This window comes from Myodes glareolus, chromosome 18, assembly GCF_982192425.1.
Source record: "Myodes glareolus chromosome 18, mMyoGla1.1, whole genome shotgun sequence".
Taxonomy (NCBI): domain Eukaryota; kingdom Metazoa; phylum Chordata; class Mammalia; order Rodentia; family Cricetidae; genus Myodes; species Myodes glareolus.
Window position 1 is genome coordinate 2,478,190 of NC_142043.1, and position 24,580 is coordinate 2,502,769.

Genomic DNA, 24,580 nt, shown 5'->3' on the forward strand with positions numbered 1-24,580 from the left:
AAGTGAAGCAACACTCCATTTACTACGCACAGTGAATTGAAGTGTTGGAACAGACTGCTTCTCTTTCAGAGAAACAGATGTGAGTTTCTTGTGAATGCTTTTAAGTAGCTTAAGGCAGTTTCAAAAGAGAGTGATTTTCTCTAAAAGGACAGCATTTAGAAAGTGAAGCAACATTCCATTCACTACGCACAGTGAATTGAAGTGTTGGAACAGACTGCTTCTCTTTCAGAGAAACAGATGTGAGTTTCTTGTGAATGCTTTTAAGTAGCTCAAGGCAGTTTCAAAAGAGAGTGATTTTCTCTAAAAGGACAGCATTTAGAAAGTGAAGCAACATTCCATTCACTACGCACAGTGAATTGAAGTGTTGGAACTGACTACTTAACTTTAAGAGAAACCGATGTGAGTGTTTTGTGAATGCTTGTAAGTAGCTTAAGGCACTTTCAAAGGAATGTGATTTTCTCTGAAAGGACAGCATTTAGAAAGTGAAGCAACACTCCATTCACTTCGCACAGTGAATTTAAGTGTTGGAACAGACTGCTTCTCTTTCAAGGAAACACATGTGAATTTCTGTTAAATGCTTGTAAGTAGCTTAAGGCACTTTCAAAGGAAAGTGATTTTCTCTGAAACTACAGCATTTAGAATGTGAAGGAACACTCCATTCACTTCGCACAATGAATTGAAGTGTTGGAACAGACTGCTTCTCTTTCAGAGAAAAAGATGTGAGTTTCTTGTGAATGCTTGTAAGTCGCTTAAGGCAGTTTCAAAAGAGAGTGATTTTCTCTAAAAGGAGAGCATATAGAAAGTGAAGCAACACTCCATTCACTTCGCACAGTGAATTGAAGTGTTGGAACAGACTGCTTCTCTTTCAGAAAAATGCATGTGAGTCTCTTGTTAATGCTTGTAAGTAGCTTAAGGCACTTTCAAAGGAAAGTGATTTTCTCTGAAAGGACAGCATTTAGAAAGTGAAGCAACACTCCATTTACTACGCACAGTGAATTGAAGTGTTGGAACAGACTGCTTCTCTTTCAGAGAAAAGATGTGAGTTTCTTGTGAATGCTTTTAAGTATCGTAAGGCAGTTTCAAAAGAGAGTGATTTTCTCTAAAAGGACAGCATTTAGAAAGTGAAGCAACATTCCATTCACTACGCACAGTGAATTGAAGTGTTGGAACAGACTACTTAACTTTCAGAGAAACCGATGTGAGTGTTTTGTGAATGCTTGTAAGTAGCTTAAGGCACTTTCAAAGGAATGTGATTTTCTCTGAAAGGACAGCATTTAGAAAGTGAAGCAAAACACTCCATTCACTTCGCACAGTGAATTGAAGTGTTGGAACAGACTTCTTCTCTTTCAGAGAAACGCATGTGAATTTCTGTTAAATGCTTGCAAGTAGCTTAAGGCACTTTCAAAGGAAAGTGATTTTCTCTGAAACTACAGCATTTAGAATGTGAAGGAACACTCCATTCACTTCGCACAATGAATTGAAGTGTTGGAACAAACTGCTTCTCTTTCAGAGAAAAAGATGTGAGTTTCTTGTGAATGCTTGTAAGTCGCTTAAGGCAGTTTCAAATGAGAGTGATTTTCTCTAAAAGGAGAGCATATAGATAGTGAAGCAACACTCCATTCACTTCGCACAATGAATTGAAGTGTTGGAACAGACTGCTTCTCTTTCAGAGAAATGCATGAGAATTTCTGTTGAATGCTTGTAAGTAGCTTAAGGCACTTTCAAAAGAAAGTGATTTTCTCTGAAAGGACAGCATTTAGAAAGTGAAGCAACACTCCATTCACTTCGCACAGTGAATTGAAGTGTTGGAACAGACTGCTTCTCTTTCAGAGAAACAGATGTGAGTTTCTTGTGAATGCTTGTAAGTAGCTTGAGGCACTTTCAAAGGAAAGTGACTTTCTCTGAAAGGACAGCATTTAGAAAGTGAAGCAACACTCCATTCACTTCGCACAGTGAATTGAAGTGTTGGAACAGACTGCTTCTCTTTCAGAGAAACGCATGAGAATTTCTGTTGAATTCCTGTAAGTAGCTTAAGGCACTTTCAAAGGAAAGTGATTTTCTCTGTAAGGACAGCATTTAGAAAGTGAAGCAACACTCCACTCATTTTGCACAGTGAATTGAAGTGTTGGAACAGACTGCTTCTCTTTCAGAGAAAAAGATGTGAGTTTCTTGTGAATGCTTGTCAGTAGCTTGAGGCACTTTCAAAGGAAAGTGACTTTCTCTGAAAGGACAGCATTTAGAAAGTGAAGCAACACTCCATTCACTTCGCACAGTGAATTGAAGTGTTGGAACAGACTGCTTCTCTTTCAGAGAAACGCATGAGAATTTCTGTTGAATGCCTGTAAGTAGCTTAAGGCACTTTCAAAGGAAAGTGACTTTCTCTGAAAGGACAGCATTTAGAAAGTGAAGCAACACTCCATTCACTTCGCACAGTGAATTGAAGTGTTGGAACATACAGCTTCACTTTCAGAGAAACGCATGTGAATTTCTGTTAAATGCTTGTTAGTAGCTTAAGGCACTTTCAAAGGAAAGTGATTTTCTCTGAAAGGACAGCATTTAGAAAGTGAAGCAACACTCCATTTACTACGCACAGTGAATTGAAGTGTTGGAACAGACTGCTTCTCTTTCAGAGAAACAGATGTGAGTTTCTTGTGAATGCTTTTAAGTAGCTTAAGGCAGTTTCAAAAGAGAGTGATTTTCTCTAAAAGGAAGCATTTAGAAAGTGAAGCAACATTCCGTTCACTACGCATAGTGAATTGAAGTGTTGGAACAGACTACTTAACTTTCAGAGAAACCGATGTGAGTGTTTTGTGAATGCTTTTAAGTAGCTTAAGGCACTTTCAAAGGAATGTGATTTTCTCTGAAAGGACAGCATTTAGAAAGTGAAGCAACACTCCATTCACTTCGCACAGTGAATTGAAGTGTTGGAACAGACTGCTTCTCTTTCAAGGAAACGCATGTGAATTTCTGTTAAATGCTTGTAAGTAGCTTAAGGCACTTTCAAAGGAAAGTGATTTTCTCTGAAACTACAGCATTTAGAATGTGAAGGAACACTCCATTCACTTCGCACAATGAATTGAAGTGTTGGAACAGACTGCTTCTCTTTCAGAGAAAAAGATGTGAGTTTCTTGTGAATGCTTGTAAGTCGCTTAAGGCAGTTTCAAAAGAGAGTGTTTTTCTCTAAAAGGAGAGCATATAGAAAGTGAAGCAACACTCCATTCACTTCGCACAGTGAATTGAAGTGTTGGAACAGACTGGTTCTCTTTCAGAGAAACGCATGTGAATTTCTGTTGAATGCTTGTAAGTAGCTTGAGGCACTTTCAAAGGAATGTGATTTTCTCTGAAAGGACAGCATGAAGAACGTGAAGCATCACTCCATTCACTTTGCACAGTGAATTGAAGTGTTGGAACAGACTGCTTCTCTTTCAGAAAAATGCATGTGAGTCTCTTGTTAATGCTTGTAAGTAGCTGAAGGCACTTTCAAAGGAAAGTGATTTTCTCTGAAAGGACAGCATTTAGAAAGTGAAGCAACACTCCATTTACTACGCACAGTGAATTGAAGTGTTGGAACAGACTGCTTCTCTTTCAGAGAAACAGATGTGAGTTTCTTGTGAATGCTTTTAAGTAGCTTAAGGCAGTTTCAAAAGAGAGTGATTTTCTCTAAAAGGACAGCATTTAGAAAGTGAAGCAACATTCCATTCACTACGCACAGTGAATTGAAGTGTTGGAACGGACTACTTAACTTTCAGAGAAACCGATGTGAGTGTTTTGTGAATGCTTGTAAGTAGCTTAAGGCACTTTCAAAGGAATGTGATTTTCTCTGAAAGGACAGCATTTAGAAAGTGAAGCAACACTCCATTCACTTCGCACAGTGAATTGAAGTGTTGGAACAGACTGCTTCTCTTTCAGAGAAACGCATGTGAATTTCTGTTAAATGCTTGTAAGTAGCTTAAGGCACTTTCAAAGGAAAGTGATTTTTTCTGAAACTACAGCATTTAGAATGTGAAGGAACACTCCATTCACTTCGCACAATGAATTGAAGTGTTGGAACAGACTGCTTCTCTTTCAGAGAAAAAGATTTGAGTTTCTTGTGAATGCTTGTAAGTCGCTTAAGGCAGTTTCAAAAGAGAGTGATTTTCTCTAAAAGAAGAGCATATAGAAAGTGAAGCAACACTCCATTCACTTCGCACAGTGAATTGAAGTGTTGGAACAGACTGCTTCTCTTTCAGAGAAATGCATGTGAATTTCTGTTGAATGCTTGTAAGTAGCTTAAGGCACTTTCAAAAGAAAGTGATTTTCTCTGAAAGAACAGCATTTAGAAAGTGAAGCAACACTCCATTCACTTCGCACAGTGAATTGAAGTGTTGGAACAGACTGGTTCTCTTTCAGAGAAACGCATGTGAATTTCTGTTGAATGCTTGTAAGTAGCTTGAGGCACTTTCAAAGGAATGTGATTTTCTCTGAAAGGACAGCATGTAGAACGTGAAGCATCACTCCATTCACTTTGCACAGTGAATTGAAGTGTTGGAACAGACTGCTTCTCTTTCAGAAAAATGCATGTGAGTCTCTTGTTAATGCTTGTAAGTAGCTGAAGGCACTTTCAAAGGAAAGTGATTTTCTCTGAAAGGACAGCATTTAGAAAGTGAAGCAACACTCCATTTACTACGCACAGTGAATTGAAGTGTTGGAACAGACTGCTTCTCTTTCAGAGAAACAGATGTGAGTTTCTTGTGAATGCTTTTAAGTAGCTTAAGGCAGTTTCAAAAGAGAGTGATTTTCTCTAAAAGGAAGCATTTAGAAAGTGAAGCAACATTCCGTTCACTACGCATAGTGAATTGAAGTGTTGGAACAGACTACTTAACTTTCAGAGAAACCGATGTGAGTGTTTTGTGAATGCTTTTAAGTAGCTTAAGGCACTTTCAAAGGAATGTGATTTTCTCTGAAAGGACAGCATTTAGAAAGTGAAGCAACACTCCATTCACTTCGCACAGTGAATTGAAGTGTTGGAACAGACTGCTTCTCTTTCAAGGAAACGCATGTGAATTTCTGTTAAATGCTTGTAAGTAGCTTAAGGCACTTTCAAAGGAAAGTGATTTTCTCTGAAACTACAGCATTTAGAATGTGAAGGAACACTCCATTCACTTCGCACAATGAATTGAAGTGTTGGAACAGACTGCTTCTCTTTCAGAGAAAAAGATGTGAGTTTCTTGTGAATGCTTGTAAGTCGCTTAAGGCAGTTTCAAAAGAGAGTGTTTTTCTCTAAAAGGAGAGCATATAGAAAGTGAAGCAACACTCCATTCACTTCGCACAGTGAATTGAAGTGTTGGAACAGACTGGTTCTCTTTCAGAGAAACGCATGTGAATTTCTGTTGAATGCTTGTAAGTAGCTTGAGGCACTTTCAAAGGAATGTGATTTTCTCTGAAAGGACAGCATGTAGAACGTGAAGCATCACTCCATTCACTTTGCACAGTGAATTGAAGTGTTGGAACAGACTGCTTCTCTTTCAGAAAAATGCATGTGAGTCTCTTGTTAATGCTTGTAAGTAGCTGAAGGCACTTTCAAAGGAAAGTGATTTTCTCTGAAAGGACAGCATTTAGAAAGTGAAGCAACACTCCATTTACTACGCACAGTGAATTGAAGTGTTGGAACAGACTGCTTCTCTTTCAGAGAAACAGATGTGAGTTTCTTGTGAATGCTTTTAAGTAGCTTAAGGCAGTTTCAAAAGAGAGTGATTTTCTCTAAAAGGACAGCATTTAGAAAGTGAAGCAACATTCCATTCACTACGCACAGTGAATTGAAGTGTTGGAACGGACTACTTAACTTTCAGAGAAACCGATGTGAGTGTTTTGTGAATGCTTGTAAGTAGCTTAAGGCACTTTCAAAGGAATGTGATTTTCTCTGAAAGGACAGCATTTAGAAAGTGAAGCAACACTCCATTCACTTCGCACAGTGAATTGAAGTGTTGGAACAGACTGCTTCTCTTTCAGAGAAACGCATGTGAATTTCTGTTAAATGCTTGTAAGTAGCTTAAGGCACTTTCAAAGGAAAGTGATTTTTTCTGAAACTACAGCATTTAGAATGTGAAGGAACACTCCATTCACTTCGCACAATGAATTGAAGTGTTGGAACAGACTGCTTCTCTTTCAGAGAAAAAGATTTGAGTTTCTTGTGAATGCTTGTAAGTCGCTTAAGGCAGTTTCAAAAGAGAGTGATTTTCTCTAAAAGAAGAGCATATAGAAAGTGAAGCAACACTCCATTCACTTCGCACAGTGAATTGAAGTGTTGGAACAGACTGCTTCTCTTTCAGAGAAATGCATGTGAATTTCTGTTGAATGCTTGTAAGTAGCTTAAGGCACTTTCAAAAGAAAGTGATTTTCTCTGAAAGAACAGCATTTAGAAAGTGAAGCAACACTCCATTCACTTCGCACAGTGAATTGAAGTGTTGGAACAGACTGCTTCTCTTTCAGAGAAACAGATGTGAGTTTCTTGTGAATGCTTGTAAGTAGCTTGAGGCACTTTCAAAGGAAAGTGACTTTCTCTGAAAGGACAGCATTTAGAAAGTGAAGCAACACTCCATTCACTTCGCACAGTGAATTGAAGTGTTGGAACAGATTGCTTCTCTTTCAGAGAAACGCATGAGAATTTCTGTTGAATGCCTGTAAGTAGCTTAAGGCCCTTTCAAAGGAAAGTAATTTTCTCTGTAAGGACAGCATTTAGAAAGTGAAGCAACACTCCACTCACTTTGCACAGTGAATTCAGTGTTGGAACAGACTGCTTCTCTTTCAGAGAAACGCATGTGAATTTCTGTTGAATGCTTGCTAGTAGCTTAAGGCACTTTCAAAGGAAAGTGATTTTCTCTGAAAGGACAGCATTTAGAAAGTGAAGCAACACTCCATTCACTTCGCACAGTGAATTGAAGAGTTGGAACAGACTGCTTCTCTTTCAGAAAAATGCATGTGAGTTTCTTGTGAATGCTTGTAAGTAGCTTAAGGCACTTTCAAAGGAAAGTGATTTTCTCTGAAAGGACAGCATTTAGAAAGTGAAGCAACACTCCATTCACTTCGCACAGTGAATTGAAGTGTTGGAACACACTGCTTCTCTTTCAGAGAAACGCATGTGAATTTCTGTTAAATGCTTGTAAGTAGCTTAAGGCACTTTCAAAGGAAAGTGATTTTCTCTGAAAGGACAGCATTTAGAAAGTGAAGCAACACTCCATTTACTACGCACAGTGAATTGAAGTGTTGGAACAGACTGCTTCTCTTTCAGAGAAACAGATGTGAGTTTCTTGTGAATGCTTTTAAGTAGCTCAAGGCAGTTTCAAAAGAGAGTGATTTTCTCTAAAAGGACAGCATTTAGAAAGTGAAGCAACATTCCATTCACTACGCACAGTGAATTGAAGTGTTGGAACTGACTACTTAACTTTCAGAGAAACCGATGTGAGTGTTTTGTGAATGCTTGTAAGTAGCTTAAGGCATTTTCAAAGGAATGTGATTTTCTCTGAAAGGACAGCATTTAGAAAGTGAAGCAACACTCCATTCACTTCGCACAGTGAATTTAAGTGTTGGAACAGACTGCTTCTCTTTCAAGGAAACGCATGTGAATTTCTGTTAAATGCTTGTAAGTAGCTTAAGGCACTTTCAAAGGAAAGTGATTTTCTCTGAAACTACAGCATTTAGAATGTGAAGGAACACTCCATTCACTTCGCACAATGAATTGAAGTGTTGGAACAGACTGCTTCTCTTTCAGAGAAAAAGATGTGAGTTTCTTGTGAATGCTTGTAAGTCGCTTAAGGCAGTTTCAAAAGAGAGTGATTTTCTCTAAAAGGAGAGCATATAGAAAGTGAAGCAACACTCCATTCACTTCGCACAGTGAATTGAAGTGTTGGAACAGACTGCTTCTCTTTCAGAAAAATGCATGTGAGTCTCTTGTTAATGCTTGTAAGTAGCTTAAGGCACTTTCAAAGGAAAGTGATTTTCTCTGAAAGGACAGCATTTAGAAAGTGAAGCAACACTCCATTTACTACGCACAGTGAATTGAAGTGTTGGAACAGACTGCTTCTCTTTCAGAGAAAAGATGTGAGTTTCTTGTGAATGCTTTTAAGTATCGTAAGGCAGTTTCAAAAGAGAGTGATTTTCTCTAAAAGGACAGCATTTAGAAAGTGAAGCAACATTCCATTCACTACGCACAGTGAATTGAAGTGTTGGAACAGACTAATTAACTTTCAGAGAAACCGATGTGAGTGTTTTGTGAATGCTTGTAAGTAGCTTAAGGCACTTTCAAAGGAATGTGATTTTCTCTGAAAGGACAGCATTTAGAAAGTGAAGCAAAACACTCCATTCACTTCGCACAGTGAATTGAAGTGTTGGAACAGACTTCTTCTCTTTCAGAGAAACGCATGTGAATTTCTGTTAAATGCTTGCAAGTAGCTTAAGGCACTTTCAAAGGAAAGTGATTTTCTCTGAAACTACAGCATTTAGAATGTGAAGGAACACTCCATTCACTTCGCACAATGAATTGAAGTGTTGGAACAAACTGCTTCTCTTTCAGAGAAAAAGATGTGAGTTTCTTGTGAATGCTTGTAAGTCGCTTAAGGCAGTTTCAAATGAGAGTGATTTTCTCTAAAAGGAGAGCATATAGATAGTGAAGCAACACTCCATTCACTTCGCACAATGAATTGAAGTGTTGGAACAGACTGCTTCTCTTTCAGAGAAATGCATGAGAATTTCTGTTGAATGCTTGTAAGTAGCTTAAGGCACTTTCAAAAGAAAGTGATTTTCTCTGAAAGGACAGCATTTAGAAAGTGAAGCAACACTCCATTCACTTCGCACAGTGAATTGAAGTGTTGGAACAGACTGCTTCTCTTTCAGAGAAACAGATGTGAGTTTCTTGTGAATGCTTGTAAGTAGCTTGAGGCACTTTCAAAGGAAAGTGACTTTCTCTGAAAGGACAGCATTTAGAAATTGAAGCAACACTCCATTCACTTCGCACAGTGAATTGAAGTGTTGGAACAGACTGCTTCTCTTTCAGAGAAACGCATGAGAATTTCTGTTGAATTCCTGTAAGTAGCTTAAGGCACTTTCAAAGGAAAGTGATTTTCTCTGGAAGGACAGCATTTAGAAAGTGAAGCAACACTCCACTCATTTTGCACAGTGAATTGAAGTGTTGGAACAGACTGCTTCTCTTTCAGAGAAACAGATGTGAGTTTCTTGTGAATGCTTGTCAGTAGCTTGAGGCACTTTCAAAGGAAAGTGACTTTCTCTGAAAGGACAGCATTTAGAAAGTGAAGCAACACTCCATTCACTTCGCACAGTGAATTGAAGTGTTGGAACAGACTGCTTCTCTTTCAGAGAAACGCATGAGAATTTCTGTTGAATGCCTGTAAGTAGCTTAAGGCACTTTCAAAGGAAAGTGATTTTCTCTGTAAGGACAGCATTTAGAAAGTGAAGCAACACTCCACTCACTTTGCACAGTGAATTGAAGTGTTGGAACAGACTGCTTCTCTTTCAGAGAAACGCATGTGAATTTCTGTTGAATGCTTGCTAGAAGCTTAAGGCACTTTCAAAGGAAAGTGATTTTCTCTGAAAGGACAGCATTTAGAAAGTGAAGCAACACTCCATTCACTTCGCACAGTGAATTGAAGTGTTGAAACACACTGCTTCTCTTTCAGAGAAACGCATGTGAATTTCTGTTAAATGCTTGTAAGTAGCTTGAGGCACTTTCAAAGGAAAGTGATTTTCTCTGAAAGGACAGCATTTAGAACGTGAAGCAACACTCCATTCACTTCACACAGTGAATTGAAGTGTTGTAACAGACGGCTTCTCTTTCAGAAAAATGCATGTGAGTCTCTTGTTAATGCTTGTAAGTAGCTTAAGGCACTTTCAAAGGAAAGTGATTTTCTCTGAAAGGACAGCATTTAGAAAGTGAAGCAACACTTCATTCACTTCGCACAGTGAATTGAAGTGTTGGAACAGACTACTTCTCTCAGAGAAACGGATGTGAGTTTTTTGTGAATGCTTGTAAGTAGCTTAAGGCACTTTCAAAGGAAAGTGATTTTCTCTGAAAGGACAGCATTTAGAAAGTGAAGCAACACTCCATTCACTACGCAGAGTGAATTGAAGTGTTGGAACAGACTGCTTCTCTTTCAGAGAAATGCATGTGAATTTCTGTTGAATGCTTGTAAGTAGCTTAAGGCACTTTCAAAGGAAAGTGATCTTCTCTGAAAGGACAGCATTTAGAAAGTGAAGCAACACTCCATTCACTTCGCACAGTGAATTGAAGTGTTGGAACATACAGCTTCACTTTCAGAGAAACGCATGTGAATTTCTGTTAAATGCTTGTAAGTAGCTTAAGGCACTTTCAAAGGAAAGTGATTTTCTCTGAAAGGACAGCATTTAGAAAGTGAAGCAACACTCCATTTACTACGCACAGTGAATTGAAGTGTTGGAACAGACTGCTTCTCTTTCAGAGAAAAGATGTGAGTTTCTTGTGAATGCTTTTAAGTATCGTAAGGCAGTTTCAAAAGAGAGTGATTTTCTCTAAAAGGACAGCATTTAGAAAGTGAAGCAACATTCCATTCACTACGCACAGTGAATTGAAGTGTTGGAACAGACTACTTAACTTTCAGAGAAACCGATGTGAGTGTTTTGTGAATGCTTGTAAGTAGCTTAAGGCACTTTCAAAGGAATGTGATTTTCTCTGAAAGGACAGCATTTAGAACGTGAAGCAACACTCCATTCACTTCGCACAGTGAATTGAAGTGTTGGAACAGACTTCTTCTCTTTCAGAGAAACGCATGTGAATTTCTGTTAAATGCTTGCAAGTAGCTTAAGGCATTTTCAAAGGAAAGTGATTTTCTCTGAAACTACAGCATTTAGAATGTGAAGGAACACTCCATTCACTTCGCACAATGAATTGAAGTGTTGGAACAAACTGCTTCTCTTTCAGAGAAAAAGATGTGAGTTTCTTGTGAATGCTTGTAAGTCGCTTAAGGCAGTTTCAAATGAGAGTGATTTTCTCTAAAAGGAGAGCATATAGATAGTGAAGCAACACTCCATTCACTTCGCAAATGAATTGAAGTGTTGGAACAGACTGCTTCTCTTTCAGAGAAATGCATGAGAATTTCTGTTGAATGCTTGTAAGTAGCTTAAGGCACTTTCAAAAGAAAGTGATTTTCTCTGAAAGGACAGCATTTAGAAAGTGAAGCAACACTCCATTCACTTCGCAGAGTGAATTGAAGTGTTGGAACAGACTGCTTCTCTTTCAGAGAAACAGATGTGAGTTTCTTGTGAATGCTTGTCAGTAGCTTGAGGCACTTTCAAAGGAAAGTGACTTTCTCTGAAAGGACAGCATTTAGAAAGTGAAGCAACACTCCATTCACTTCGCACAGTGAATTGAAGTGTTGGAACAGACTGCTTCTCTTTCAGAGAAACGCATGAGAATTTCTGTTGAATGCCTGTAAGTAGCTTAAGGCACTTTCAAAGGAAAGTGATTTTCTCTGTAAGGACAGCATTTAGAAAGTGAAGCAACACTCCACTCACTTTGCACAGTGAATTGAAGTGTTGGAACAGACTGCTTCTCTTTCAGAGAAACGCATGTGAATTTCTGTTGAATGCTTGCTAGAAGCTTAAGGCACTTTCAAAGGAAAGTGATTTTCTCTGAAAGGACAGCATTTAGAAAGTGAAGCAACACTCCATTCACTTCGCACAGTGAATTGAAGTGTTGAAACACACTGCTTCTCTTTCAGAGAAACGCATGTGAATTTCTGTTAAATGCTTGTAAGTAGCTTGAGGCACTTTCAAAGGAAAGTGATTTTCTCTGAAAGGACAGCATTTAGAACGTGAAGCAACACTCCATTCACTTCACACAGTGAATTGAAGTGTTGTAACAGACGGCTTCTCTTTCAGAAAAATGCATGTGAGTCTCTTGTTAATGCTTGTAAGTAGCTTAAGGCACTTTCAAAGGAAAGTGATTTTCTCTGAAAGGACAGCATTTAGAAAGTGAAGCAACACTTCATTCACTTCGCACAGTGAATTGAAGTGTTGGAACAGACTACTTCTCTCAGAGAAACGGATGTGAGTTTTTTGTGAATGCTTGTAAGTAGCTTAAGGCACTTTCAAAGGAAAGTGATTTTCTCTGAAAGGACAGCATTTAGAAAGTGAAGCAACACTCCATTCACTACGCAGAGTGAATTGAAGTGTTGGAACAGACTGCTTCTCTTTCAGAGAAATGCATGTGAATTTCTGTTGAATGCTTGTAAGTAGCTTAAGGCACTTTCAAAGGAAAGTGATCTTCTCTGAAAGGACAGCATTTAGAAAGTGAAGCAACACTCCATTCACTTCGCACAGTGAATTGAAGTGTTGGAACATACAGCTTCACTTTCAGAGAAACGCATGTGAATTTCTGTTAAATGCTTGTAAGTAGCTTAAGGCACTTTCAAAGGAAAGTGATTTTCTCTGAAAGGACAGCATTTAGAAAGTGAGGCAACACTCCATTTACTACGCACAGTGAATTGAAGTGTTGGAACAGACTGCTTCTCTTTCAGAGAAAAGATGTGAGTTTCTTGTGAATGCTTTTAAGTATCGTAAGGCAGTTTCAAAAGAGAGTGATTTTCTCTAAAAGGACAGCATTTAGAAAGTGAAGCAACATTCCATTCACTACGCACAGTGAATTGAAGTGTTGGAACAGACTACTTAACTTTCAGAGAAACCGATGTGAGTGTTTTGTGAATGCTTGTAAGTAGCTTAAGGCACTTTCAAAGGAATGTGATTTTCTCTGAAAGGACAGCATTTAGAACGTGAAGCAACACTCCATTCACTTCGCACAGTGAATTGAAGTGTTGGAACAGACTTCTTCTCTTTCAGAGAAACGCATGTGAATTTCTGTTAAATGCTTGCAAGTAGCTTAAGGCATTTTCAAAGGAAAGTGATTTTCTCTGAAACTACAGCATTTAGTATGTGAAGGAACACTCCATTCACTTCGCACAATGAATTGAAGTGTTGGAACAAACTGCTTCTCTTTCAGAGAAAAAGATGTGAGTTTCTTGTGAATGCTTGTAAGTCGCTTAAGGCAGTTTCAAATGAGAGTGATTTTCTCTAAAAGGAGAGCATATAGATAGTGAAGGAACACTCCATTCACTTCGCAAATGAATTGAAGTGTTGGAACAGACTGCTTCTCTTTCAGAGAAATGCATGAGAATTTCTGTTGAATGCTTGTAAGTAGCTTAAGGCACTTTCAAAAGAAAGTAATTTTCTCTGAAAGGACAGCATTTAGAAAGTGAAGCAACACTCCATTCACTTCGCACAGTGAATTGAAGTTTTGGAACAGACTGCTTCTCTTTCAGAGAAACAGATGTGAGTTTCTTGTGAATGCTTGTAAGTAGCTTGAGGCACTTTCAAAGGAAAGTGACTTTCTCTGAAAGGAGAGCATTTAGAAAGTGAAGCAACACTCCATTCACTTCGCACAGTGAATTGAAGTGTTGGAACAGACTGCTTCTCTTTCAGAGAAACGCATGAGAATTTCTGTTGAATGCCTGTAAGTAGCTTAAGGCACTTTCAAAGGAAAGTGATTTTCTCTGTAAGGACAGCATTTAGAAAGTGAAGTAACACTCCACTCATTTTGCACAGTGAATTGAAGTGTTGGAACAGACTGCTTCTCTTTCAGAGAAACAGATGTGAGTTTCTTGTGAATGCTTGTCAGTAGCTTGAGGCACTTTCAAAGGAAAGTGACTTTCTCTGAAAGGACAGCATTTAGAAAGTGAAGCAACACTCCATTCACTTCGCACAGTGAATTGAAGTGTTGGAACAGACTGCTTCTCTTTCAGAGAAACGCATGAGAATTTCTGTTGAATGCCTGTAAGTAGCTTAAGGCACTTTCAAAGGAAAGTGATTTTCTCTGTAAGGACAGCATTTAGAAAGTGAAGCAACACTCCACTCACTTTGCACAGTGAATTGAAGTGTTGGAACAGACTGCTTCTCTTTCAGAGAAACGCATGTGAATTTCTGTTGAATGCTTGCTAGAAGCTTAAGGCACTTTCAAAGGAAAGTGATTTTCTCTGAAAGGACAGCATTTAGAAAGTGAAGCAACACTCCATTCACTTCGCACAGTGAATTGAAGTGTTGGAACACACTGCTTCTCTTTCAGAGAAACGCATGTGAATTTCTGTTAAATGCTTGTAAGTAGCTTGAGGCACTTTCAAAGGAAAGTGATTTTCTCTGAAAGGACAGCATTTAGAACGTGAAGCAACACTCCATTCACTTCACACAGTGAATTGAAGTGTTGTAACAGACGGCTTCTCTTTCAGAAAAATGCATGTGAGTCTCTTGTTAATGCTTGTAAGTAGCTTAAGGCACTTTCAAAGGAAAGTGATTTTCTCTGAAAGGACAGCATTTAGAAAGTGAAGCAACACTTCATTCACTTCGCACAGTGAATTGAAGTGTTGGAACAGACTACTTCTCTCAGAGAAACGGATGTGAGTTTTTTGTGAATGCTTGTAAGTAGCTTAAGGCACTTTCAAAGGAAAGTGATTTTCTCTGAAAGGACAGCATTTAGAAAGTGAAGCAACACTCCATTCACTACGCACAGTGAATTGAAGTGTTGGAACAGACTGCTTCTCTTTCAGAGAAATGCATGTGAATTTCTGTTGAATGCTTGTAAGTAGCTTAAGGCACTTTCAAAGGAAAGTGATCTTCTCTGAAAGGACAGCATTTAGAAAGTGAAGCAACACTCCATTCACTTCGCACAGTGAATTGAAGTGTTGGAACATACAGCTTCACTTTCAGAGAAACGCATGTGAATTTCTGTTAAATGCTTGTAAGTAGCTTAAGGCACTTTCAAAGGAAAGTGATTTTCTCTGAAACTACAGCATTTAGAATGTGAAGGAACACTCCATTCACTTCGCACAATGAATTGAAGTGTTGGAACAGACTGCTTCTCTTTCAGAGAAAAAGATGTGAGTTTCTTGTGAATGCTTGTAAGTCGCTTAAGGCAGTTTCAAATGAGAGTGATTTTCTCTAAAATGAGAGCATATAGATAGTGAAGCAACACTCCATTCACTTCGCAAATGAATTGAAGTGTTGGAACAGACTGCTTCTCTTTCAGAGAAATGCATGAGAATTTCTGTTGAATGCTTGTAAGTAGCTTAAGGCACTTTCAAAAGAAAGTGATTTTCTCTGAAAGGACAGCATTTAGAAAGTGAAGCAACACTCCATTCACTTCGCACAGTGAATTGAAGTGTTGGAACAGACTGCTTCTCTTTCAGAGAAACAGATGTGAGTTTCTTGTGAATGCTTGTAAGTAGCTTGAGGCACTTTCAAAGGAAAGTGACTTTCTCTGAAAGGAGAGCATTTAGAAAGTGAAGCAACACTCCATTCACTTCGCACAGTGAATTGAAGTGTTGGAACAGACTGCTTCTCTTTCAGAGAAACGCATGAGAATTTCTGTTGAATGCCTGTAAGTAGCTTAAGGCACTTTCAAAGGAAAGTGATTTTCTCTGTAAGGACAGCATTTAGAAAGTGAAGTAACACTCCACTCATTTTGCACAGTGAATTGAAGTGTTGGAACAGACTGCTTCTCTTTCAGAGAAACAGATGTGAGTTTCTTGTGAATGCTTGTCAGTAGCTTGAGGCACTTTCAAAGGAAAGTGACTTTCTCTGAAAGGACAGCATTTAGAAAGTGAAGCAACACTCCATTCACTTCGCACAGTGAATTGAAGTGTTGGAACAGACTACTTCTCTCAGAGAAACGGATGTGAGTTTTTTGTGAATGCTTGTAAGTAGCTTAAGGCACTTTCAAAGGAAAGTGATTTTCTCTGAAAGGACAGCATTTAGAAAGTGAAGCAACACTCCATTCACTACGCAGAGTGAATTGAAGTGTTGGAACAGACTGCTTCTCTTTCAGAGAAATGCATGTGAATTTCTGTTGAATGCTTGTAAGTAGCTTAAGGCACTTTCAAAGGAAAGTGATCTTCTCTGAAAGGACAGCATTTAGAAAGTGAAGCAACACTCCATTCACTTCGCACAGTGAATTGAAGTGTTGGAACATACAGCTTCACTTTCAGAGAAACGCATGTGAATTTCTGTTAAATGCTTGTAAGTAGCTTAAGGCACTTTCAAAGGAAAGTGATTTTCTCTGAAAGGACAGCATTTAGAAAGTGAAGCAACACTCCATTTACTACGCACAGTGAATTGAAGTGTTGGAACAGACTGCTTCTCTTTCAGAGAAAAGATGTGAGTTTCTTGTGAATGCTTTTAAGTATCGTAAGGCAGTTTCAAAAGAGAGTGATTTTCTCTAAAAGGACAGCATTTAGAAAGTGAAGCAACATTCCATTCACTACGCACAGTGAATTGAAGTGTTGGAACAGACTACTTAACTTTCAGAGAAACCGATGTGAGTGTTTTGTGAATGCTTGTAAGTAGCTTAAGGCACTTTCAAAGGAATGTGATTTTCTCTGAAAGGACAGCATTTAGAACGTGAAGCAACACTCCATTCACTTCGCACAGTGAATTGAAGTGTTGGAACAGACTTCTTCTCTTTCAGAGAAACGCATGTGAATTTCTGTTAAATGCTTGCAAGTAGCTTAAGGCATTTTCAAAGGAAAGTGATTTTCTCTGAAACTACAGCATTTAGAATGTGAAGGAACACTCCATTCACTTCGCACAATGAATTGAAGTGTTGGAACAAACTGCTTCTCTTTCAGAGAAAAAGATGTGAGTTTCTTGTGAATGCTTGTAAGTCGCTTAAGGCAGTTTCAAATGAGAGTGATTTTCTCTAAAAGGAGAGCATATAGATAGTGAAGCAACACTCCATTCACTTCGCAAATGAATTGAAGTGTTGGAACAGACTGCTTCTCTTTCAGAGAAATGCATGAGAATTTCTGTTGAATGCTTGTAAGTAGCTTAAGGCACTTTCAAAAGAAAGTGATTTTCTCTGAAAGGACAGCATTTAGAAAGTGAAGCAACACTCCATTCACTTCGCACAGTGAATTGAAGTGTTGGAACAGACTGCTTCTCTTTCAGAGAAACAGATGTGAGTTTCTTGTGAATGCTTGTCAGTAGCTTGAGGCACTTTCAAAGGAAAGTGACTTTCTCTGAAAGGACAGCATTTAGAAAGTGAAGCAACACTCCATTCACTTCGCACAGTGAATTGAAGTGTTGGAACAGACTGCTTCTCTTTCAGAGAAACGCATGAGAATTTCTGTTGAATGCCTGTAAGTAGCTTAAGGCACTTTCAAAGGAAAGTGATTTTCTCTGTAAGGACAGCATTTAGAAAGTGAAGCAACACTCCACTCACTTTGCACAGTGAATTGAAGTGTTGGAACAGACTGCTTCTCTTTCAGAGAAACGCATGTGAATTTCTGTTGAATGCTTGCTAGAAGCTTAAGGCACTTTCAAAGGAAAGTGATTTTCTCTGAAAGGACAGCATTTAGAAAGTGAAGCAACACTCCATTCACTTCGCACAGTGAATTGAAGTGTTGAAACACACTGCTTCTCTTTCAGAGAAACGCATGTGAATTTCTGTTAAATGCTTGTAAGTAGCTTGAGGCACTTTCAAAGGAAAGTGATTTTCTCTGAAAGGACAGCATTTAGAACGTGAAGCAACACTCCATTCACTTCACACAGTGAATTGAAGTGTTGTAACAGACGGCTTCTCTTTCAGAAAAATGCATGTGAGTCTCTTGTTAATGCTTGTAAGTAGCTTAAGGCACTTTCAAAGGAAAGTGATTTTCTCTGAAAGGACAGCATTTAGAAAGTGAAGCAACACTTCATTCACTTCGCACAGTGAATTGAAGTGTTGGAACAGACTACTTCTCTCAGAGAAACGGATGTGAGTTTTTTGTGAATGCTTGTAAGTAGCTTAAGGCACTTTCAAAGGAAAGTGATTTTCTCTGAAAGGACAGCATTTAGAAAGTGAAGCAACACTCCATTCACTACGCAGAGTGAATTGAAGTGTTGGAACAGACTGCTTCTCTTTCAGAGAAATGCATGTGAATTTCTGTTGAATGCTTGTAAGTAGCTTAAGGCACTTTCAAAGGAAAGTGATCTTCTCTGAAAGGACAGCATTTAGAAAGTGAAGCAACACTCCATTCACTTCGCACAGTGAATTGAAGTGTTGGAACATACAGCTTCACTTTCAGAGAAACGCATGTGAATTTCTGTTAAATGCTTGTAAGTAGCTTAAGGCACTTTCAAAGGAAAGTGATTTTCTCTGAAAGGACAGCATTTAGAAAGTGAGGCAACACTCCATTTACTACGCACAGTGAATTGAAGTGTTGGAACAGACTGCTTCTCTTTCAGAGAAAAGATGTGAGTTTCTTGTGAATGCTTTTAAGTATCGTAAGGCAGTTTCAAAAGAGAGTGATTTTCTCTAAAAGGACAGCATTTAGAAAGTGAAGCAACATTCCATTCACTACGCACAGTGAATTGAAGTGTTGGAACAGACTACTTAACTTTCAGAGAAACCGATGTGAGTGTTTTGTGAATGCTTGTAAGTAGCTTAAGGCACTTTCAAAGGAATGTGATTTTCTCTGAAAGGACAGCATTTAGAACGTGAAGCAACACTCCATTCACTTCGCACAGTGAATTGAAGTGTTGGAACAGACTTCTTCTCTTTCAGAGAAACGCATGTGAATTTCTGTTAAATGCTTGCAAGTAGCTTAAGGCATTTTCAAAGGAAAGTGATTTTCTCTGAAACTACAGCATTTAGTATGTGAAGGAACACTCCATTCACTTCGCACAATGAATTGAAGTGTTGGAACAAACTGCTTCTCTTTCAGAGAAAAAGATGTGAGTTTCTTGTGAATGCTTGTAAGTCGCTTAAGGCAGTTTCAAATGAGAGTGATTTTCTCTAAAAGGAGAGCATATAGATAGTGAAGCAACACTCCATTCACTTCGCAAATGAATTGAAGTGTTGGAACAGACTGCTTCTCTTTCAGAGAAATGCATGAGAATTTCTGTTGAATGCTTGTAAGTAGCTTAAGGCACTTTCAAAAGAAAGTAATTTTCTCTGAAAGGACAGCATTTAGAAAGTGAAGCAACACTCCATTCACTTCGCACAGTGAATTGAAGTTTTGGAACAGACTGCTTCTCTTTCAGAGAAACAGATGTGAGTTTCTTGTGAATGCTTGTAAGTAGCTTGAGGCACTTTCAAAGGAAAGTGACTTTCTCTGAAAGGAGAGCATTTAGAAAGTGAAGCAACACTCCATTCACTTCGCACAGTGAATTGAAGTGTTGGAACAGACTGCTTCTCTTTCAGAGAAACGCATGAGAATTTCTGTTGAATGCCTGTAAGTAGCTTAAGGCACTTTCAAAGGAAAGTGATTTTCTCTGTAAGGACAGCATTTAGAAAGTGAAGTAACACTCCACTCATTTTGCACAGTGAATTGAAGTGTTGGAACAGACTGCTTCTCTTTCAGAGAAACAGATGTGAGTTTCTTGTGAATGCTTGTCAGTAGCTTGAGGCACTTTCAAAGGAAAGTGACTTTCTCTGAAAGGACAGCATTTAGAAAGTGAAGCAACACTCCATTCACTTCGCACAGTGAATTGAAGTGTTGGAACAGACTGCTTCTCTTTCAGAGAAACGCATGAGAATTTCTGTTGAATGCCTGTAAGTAGCTTAAGGCACTTTCAAAGGAAAGTGATTTTCTCTGTAAGGACAGCATTTAGAAAGTGAAGCAACACTCCACTCACTTTGCACAGTGAATTGAAGTGTTGGAACAGACTGCTTCTCTTTCAGAGAAACGCATGTGAATTTCTGTTGAATGCTTGCTAGAAGCTTAAGGCACTTTCAAAGGAAAGTGATTTTCTCTGAAAGGACAGCATTTAGAAAGTGAAGCAACACTCCATTCACTTCGCACAGTGAATTGAAGTGTTGGAACACACTGCTTCTCTTTCAGAGAAACGCATGTGAATTTCTGTTAAATGCTTGTAAGTAGCTTGAGGCACTTTCAAAGGAAAGTGATTTTCTCTGAAAGGACAGCATTTAGAACGTGAAGCAACACTCCATTCACTTCACACAGTGAATTGAAGTGTTGTAACAGACGGCTTCTCTTTCAGAAAAATGCATGTGAGTCTCTTGTTAATGCTTGTAAGTAGCTTAAGGCACTTTCAAAGGAAAGTGATTTTCTCTGAAAGGACAGCATTTAGAAAGTGAAGCAACACTTCATTCACTTCGCACAGTGAATTGAAGTGTTGGAACAGACTACTTCTCTCAGAGAAACGGATGTGAGTTTTTTGTGAATGCTTGTAAGTAGCTTAAGGCACTTTCAAAGGAAAGTGATTTTCTCTGAAAGGACAGCATTTAGAAAGTGAAGCAACACTCCATTCACTACGCACAGTGAATTGAAGTGTTGGAACAGACTGCTTCTCTTTCAGAGAAATGCATGTGAATTTCTGTTGAATGCTTGTAAGTAGCTTAAGGCACTTTCAAAGGAAAGTGATCTTCTCTGAAAGGACAGCATTTAGAAAGTGAAGCAACACTCCATTCACTTCGCACAGTGAATTGAAGTGTTGGAACATACAGCTTCACTTTCAGAGAAACGCATGTGAATTTCTGTTAAATGCTTGTAAGTAGCTTAAGGCACTTTCAAAGGAAAGTGATTTTCTCTGAAACTACAGCATTTAGAATGTGAAGGAACACTCCATTCACTTCGCACAATGAATTGAAGTGTTGGAACAGACTGCTTCTCTTTCAGAGAAAAAGATGTGAGTTTCTTGTGAATGCTTGTAAGTCGCTTAAGGCAGTTTCAAATGAGAGTGATTTTCTCTAAAATGAGAGCATATAGATAGTGAAGCAACACTCCATTCACTTCGCAAATGAATTGAAGTGTTGGAACAGACTGCTTCTCTTTCAGAGAAATGCATGAGAATTTCTGTTGAATGCTTGTAAGTAGCTTAAGGCACTTTCAAAAGAAAGTGATTTTCTCTGAAAGGACAGCATTTAGAAAGTGAAGCAACACTCCATTCACTTCGCACAGTGAATTGAAGTGTTGGAACAGACTGCTTCTCTTTCAGAGAAACAGATGTGAGTTTCTTGTGAATGCTTGTAAGTAGCTTGAGGCACTTTCAAAGGAAAGTGACTTTCTCTGAAAGGAGAGCATTTAGAAAGTGAAGCAACACTCCATTCACTTCGCACAGTGAATTGAAGTGTTGGAACAGACTGCTTCTCTTTCAGAGAAACGCATGAGAATTTCTGTTGAATGCCTGTAAGTAGCTTAAGGCACTTTCAAAGGAAAGTGATTTTCTCTGTAAGGACAGCATTTAGAAAGTGAAGTAACACTCCACTCATTTTGCACAGTGAATTGAAGTGTTGGAACAGACTGCTTCTCTTTCAGAGAAACAGATGTGAGTTTCTTGTGAATGCTTGTCAGTAGCTTGAGGCACTTTCAAAGGAAAGTGACTTTCTCTGAAAGGACAGCATTTAGAAAGTGAAGCAACACTCCATTCACTTCGCACAGTGAATTGAAGTGTTGGAACAGACTGCTTCTCTTTCAGAGAAACGCATGAGAATTTCTGTTGAATGCCTGTAAGTAGCTTAAGGCACTTTCAAAGGAAAGTGATTTTCTCTGTAAGGACAGCATTTAGAAAGTGAAGCAACACTCCACTCACTTTGCACAGTGAATTGAAGTGTTGGAACAGACTGCTTCTCTTTCAGAGAAACGCATGTGAATTTCTGTTGAATGCTTGCTAGAAGCTTAAGGCACTTTCAAAAGAAAGTGATTTTCTCTGAAAGGACAGCATTTAGAAAGTGAAGCAACACTCCATTCACTTCGCACAGTGAATTGAAGTGTTGGAATACACTGCTTCTCTTTCAGAGAAACGCATGTGAATTTCTGTTAAATGCTTGTAAGTAGCTTGAGGCACTTTCAAAGGAAAGTGATTTTCTCTGAAAGGACAGCATTTAGAACGTGAAGCAACACTCCATTCACTTCACACAGTGAATTGAAGTGTTGTAACAGACGGCTTCTCTTTCAGAAAAATGCATGTGAGTCTCTTGTTAATGCTTGTAAGTAGCTTAAGGCACTTTCAAAGGAAAGTGATTTTCTCTGAAAGGACAGCATTTAGAAAGTGAAGCAACACTTCATTCACTTCGCACAGTGAATTGAAGTGTTGGAACAGACTACTTCTCTCAGAGAAACGGATGTGAGTTTTTTGTGAATGCTTGTAATTAGCTTAAGGCACTTTCAAAGGAAAGTGATTTTCTCTGAAAGGACAGCATTTAGAAAGTGAAGCAACACTCCATTCACTACGCACAGTGAATTGAAGTGTTGGAACAGACTGCTTCTCTTTCAGAGAAATGCATGTGAATTTCTGTTGAATGCTTGTAAGTAGCTTAAGGCACTTTCAAAGGAAAGTGATCTTCTCTGAAAGGACAGCATTTAGAAAGTGAAGCAACACTCCATTCACTTCGCACAGTGAATTGAAGTGTTGGAACATACAGCTTCACTTTCAGAGAAACGCATGTGAATTTCTGTTAAATGCTTGTAAGTAGCTTAAGGCACTTTCAAAGGAAAGTGATTTTCTCTGAAACTACAGCATTTAGAATGTGAAGGAACACTCCATTCACTTCGCACAATGAATTGAAGTGTTGGAACAGACTGCTTCTCTTTCAGAGAAAAAGATGTGAGTTTCTTGTGAATGCTTGTAAGTCGCTTAAGGCAGTTTCAAATGAGAGTGATTTTCTCTAAAATGAGAGCATATAGATAGTGAAGCAACACTCCATTCACTTTGCACAGTGAATTGAAGTGTTGGAACAGACTCCTTCTCTTTCAGAGAAATGCATGTGAATTTCTGTTGAATGCTTGTAAGTAGCTTAAGGCACTTTCAAAAGAAAGTGATTTTCTCTGAAAGGACAGCATTTAGAAAGTGAAGCAACACTCCATTCACTTCGCACAGTGAATTGAAGTGTTGGAACAGACTGCTTCTCTTTCAGAGAAACAGATGTGAGTTTCTTGTGAATGCTTGTAAGTAGCTTGAGGCACTTTCAAAGGAAAGTGACTTTCTCTGAAAGGACAGCATTTAGAAAGTGAAGCAACACTCCATTCACTTCGCACAGTGAATTGAAGTGTTGGAACAGACTGCTTCTCTTTCAGAGAAACGCATGAGAATTTCTGTTGAATGCCTGTAAGTAGCTTAAGGCACTTTCAAAGGAAAGTGATTTTCTCTGTTAGGACAGCATTTAGAAAGTGAAGCAACACTCCACTCACTTTGCACAGTGAATTGAAGTGTTGGAACAGACTGCTTCTCTTTCAGAGAAACAGATGTGAGTTTCTTGTGAATGCTTGTCAGTAGCTTGAGGCACTTTCAAAGGAAAGTGACTTGCTCTGAAAGGACAGCATTTAGAAAGTGAAGCAACACTCCATTCACTTCGCACAGTGAATTGAAGTGTTGGAACAGACTGCTTCTCTTTCAGAGAAACGCATGAGAATTTCTGTTGAATGCCTGTAAGTAGCTTAAGGCACTTTCAAAGGAAAGTGATTTTCTCTGTAAAGACAGCATTTAGAAAGTGAAGCAACACTCCACTCACTTTGCACAGTGAATTGAAGTGTTGGAACAGACTGCTTCTCTTTCAGAGAAACGCATGTGAATTTCTGTTGAATGCTTGCTAGAAGCTTAAGGCACTTTCAAAGGAAAGTGATTTTCTCTGAAAGGACAGCATTTAGAAAGTGAAGCAACACTCCATTCACTTCGCACAGTGAATTGAAGTGTTGGAACACACTGCTTCTCTTTCAGAGAAACGCATGTGAATTTCTGATAAATGCTTGTAAGTAGCTTGAGGCACTTTCAAAGGAAAGTGATTTTCTCTGAAAGGACAGCATTTAGAACGTGAAGCAACACTCCATTCACTTCGCACAGTGAATTGAAGTGTTGTAACAGACGGCTTCTCTTTCAGAAAAATGCATGTGAGTCTCTTGTTAATGCTTGTAAGTAGCTTAAGGCACTTTCAAAGGAAAGTGATTTTCTCTGAAAGGACAGCATTTAGAAAGTGAAGCAACACTTCATTCACTTCGCACAGTGAATTGAAGTGTTGGAACAGACTACTTCTCTCAGAGAAACGGATGTGAGTTTTTTGTGAATGCTTGTAAGTAGCTTAAGGCACTTTCAAAGGAAAGTGATTTTCTCTGAAAGGACAGCATTTAGAAAGTGAAGCAACACTCCATTCACTACGCACAGTGAATTGAAGTGTTGGAACAGACTGCTTCACTTTCAGAGAAATGCATGTGAATTTCTGTTGAATGCTTGTAAGTAGCTTAAGGCACTTTCAAAGGAAAGTGATCTTCTCTGAAAGGACAGCAGTTAGAAAGTGAAGCAACACTCCATTCACTTCGCACAGTGAATTGAAGTGTTGGAACATACAGCTTCACTTTCAGAGAAACGCATGTGAATTTCTGTTAAATGCTTGTAAGTAGCTTAAGGCACTTTCAAAGGAAAGTGATTTTCTCTGAAAGGACAGCATTTAGAAAGTGAAGCAACACTCCATTTACTACGCACAGTGAATTGAAGTGTTGGAACAGACTGCTTCTCTTTCAGAGAAACAGATGTGAGTTTCTTGTGAATGCTTTATGTAGCTTAAGGCAGTTTCAAAAGA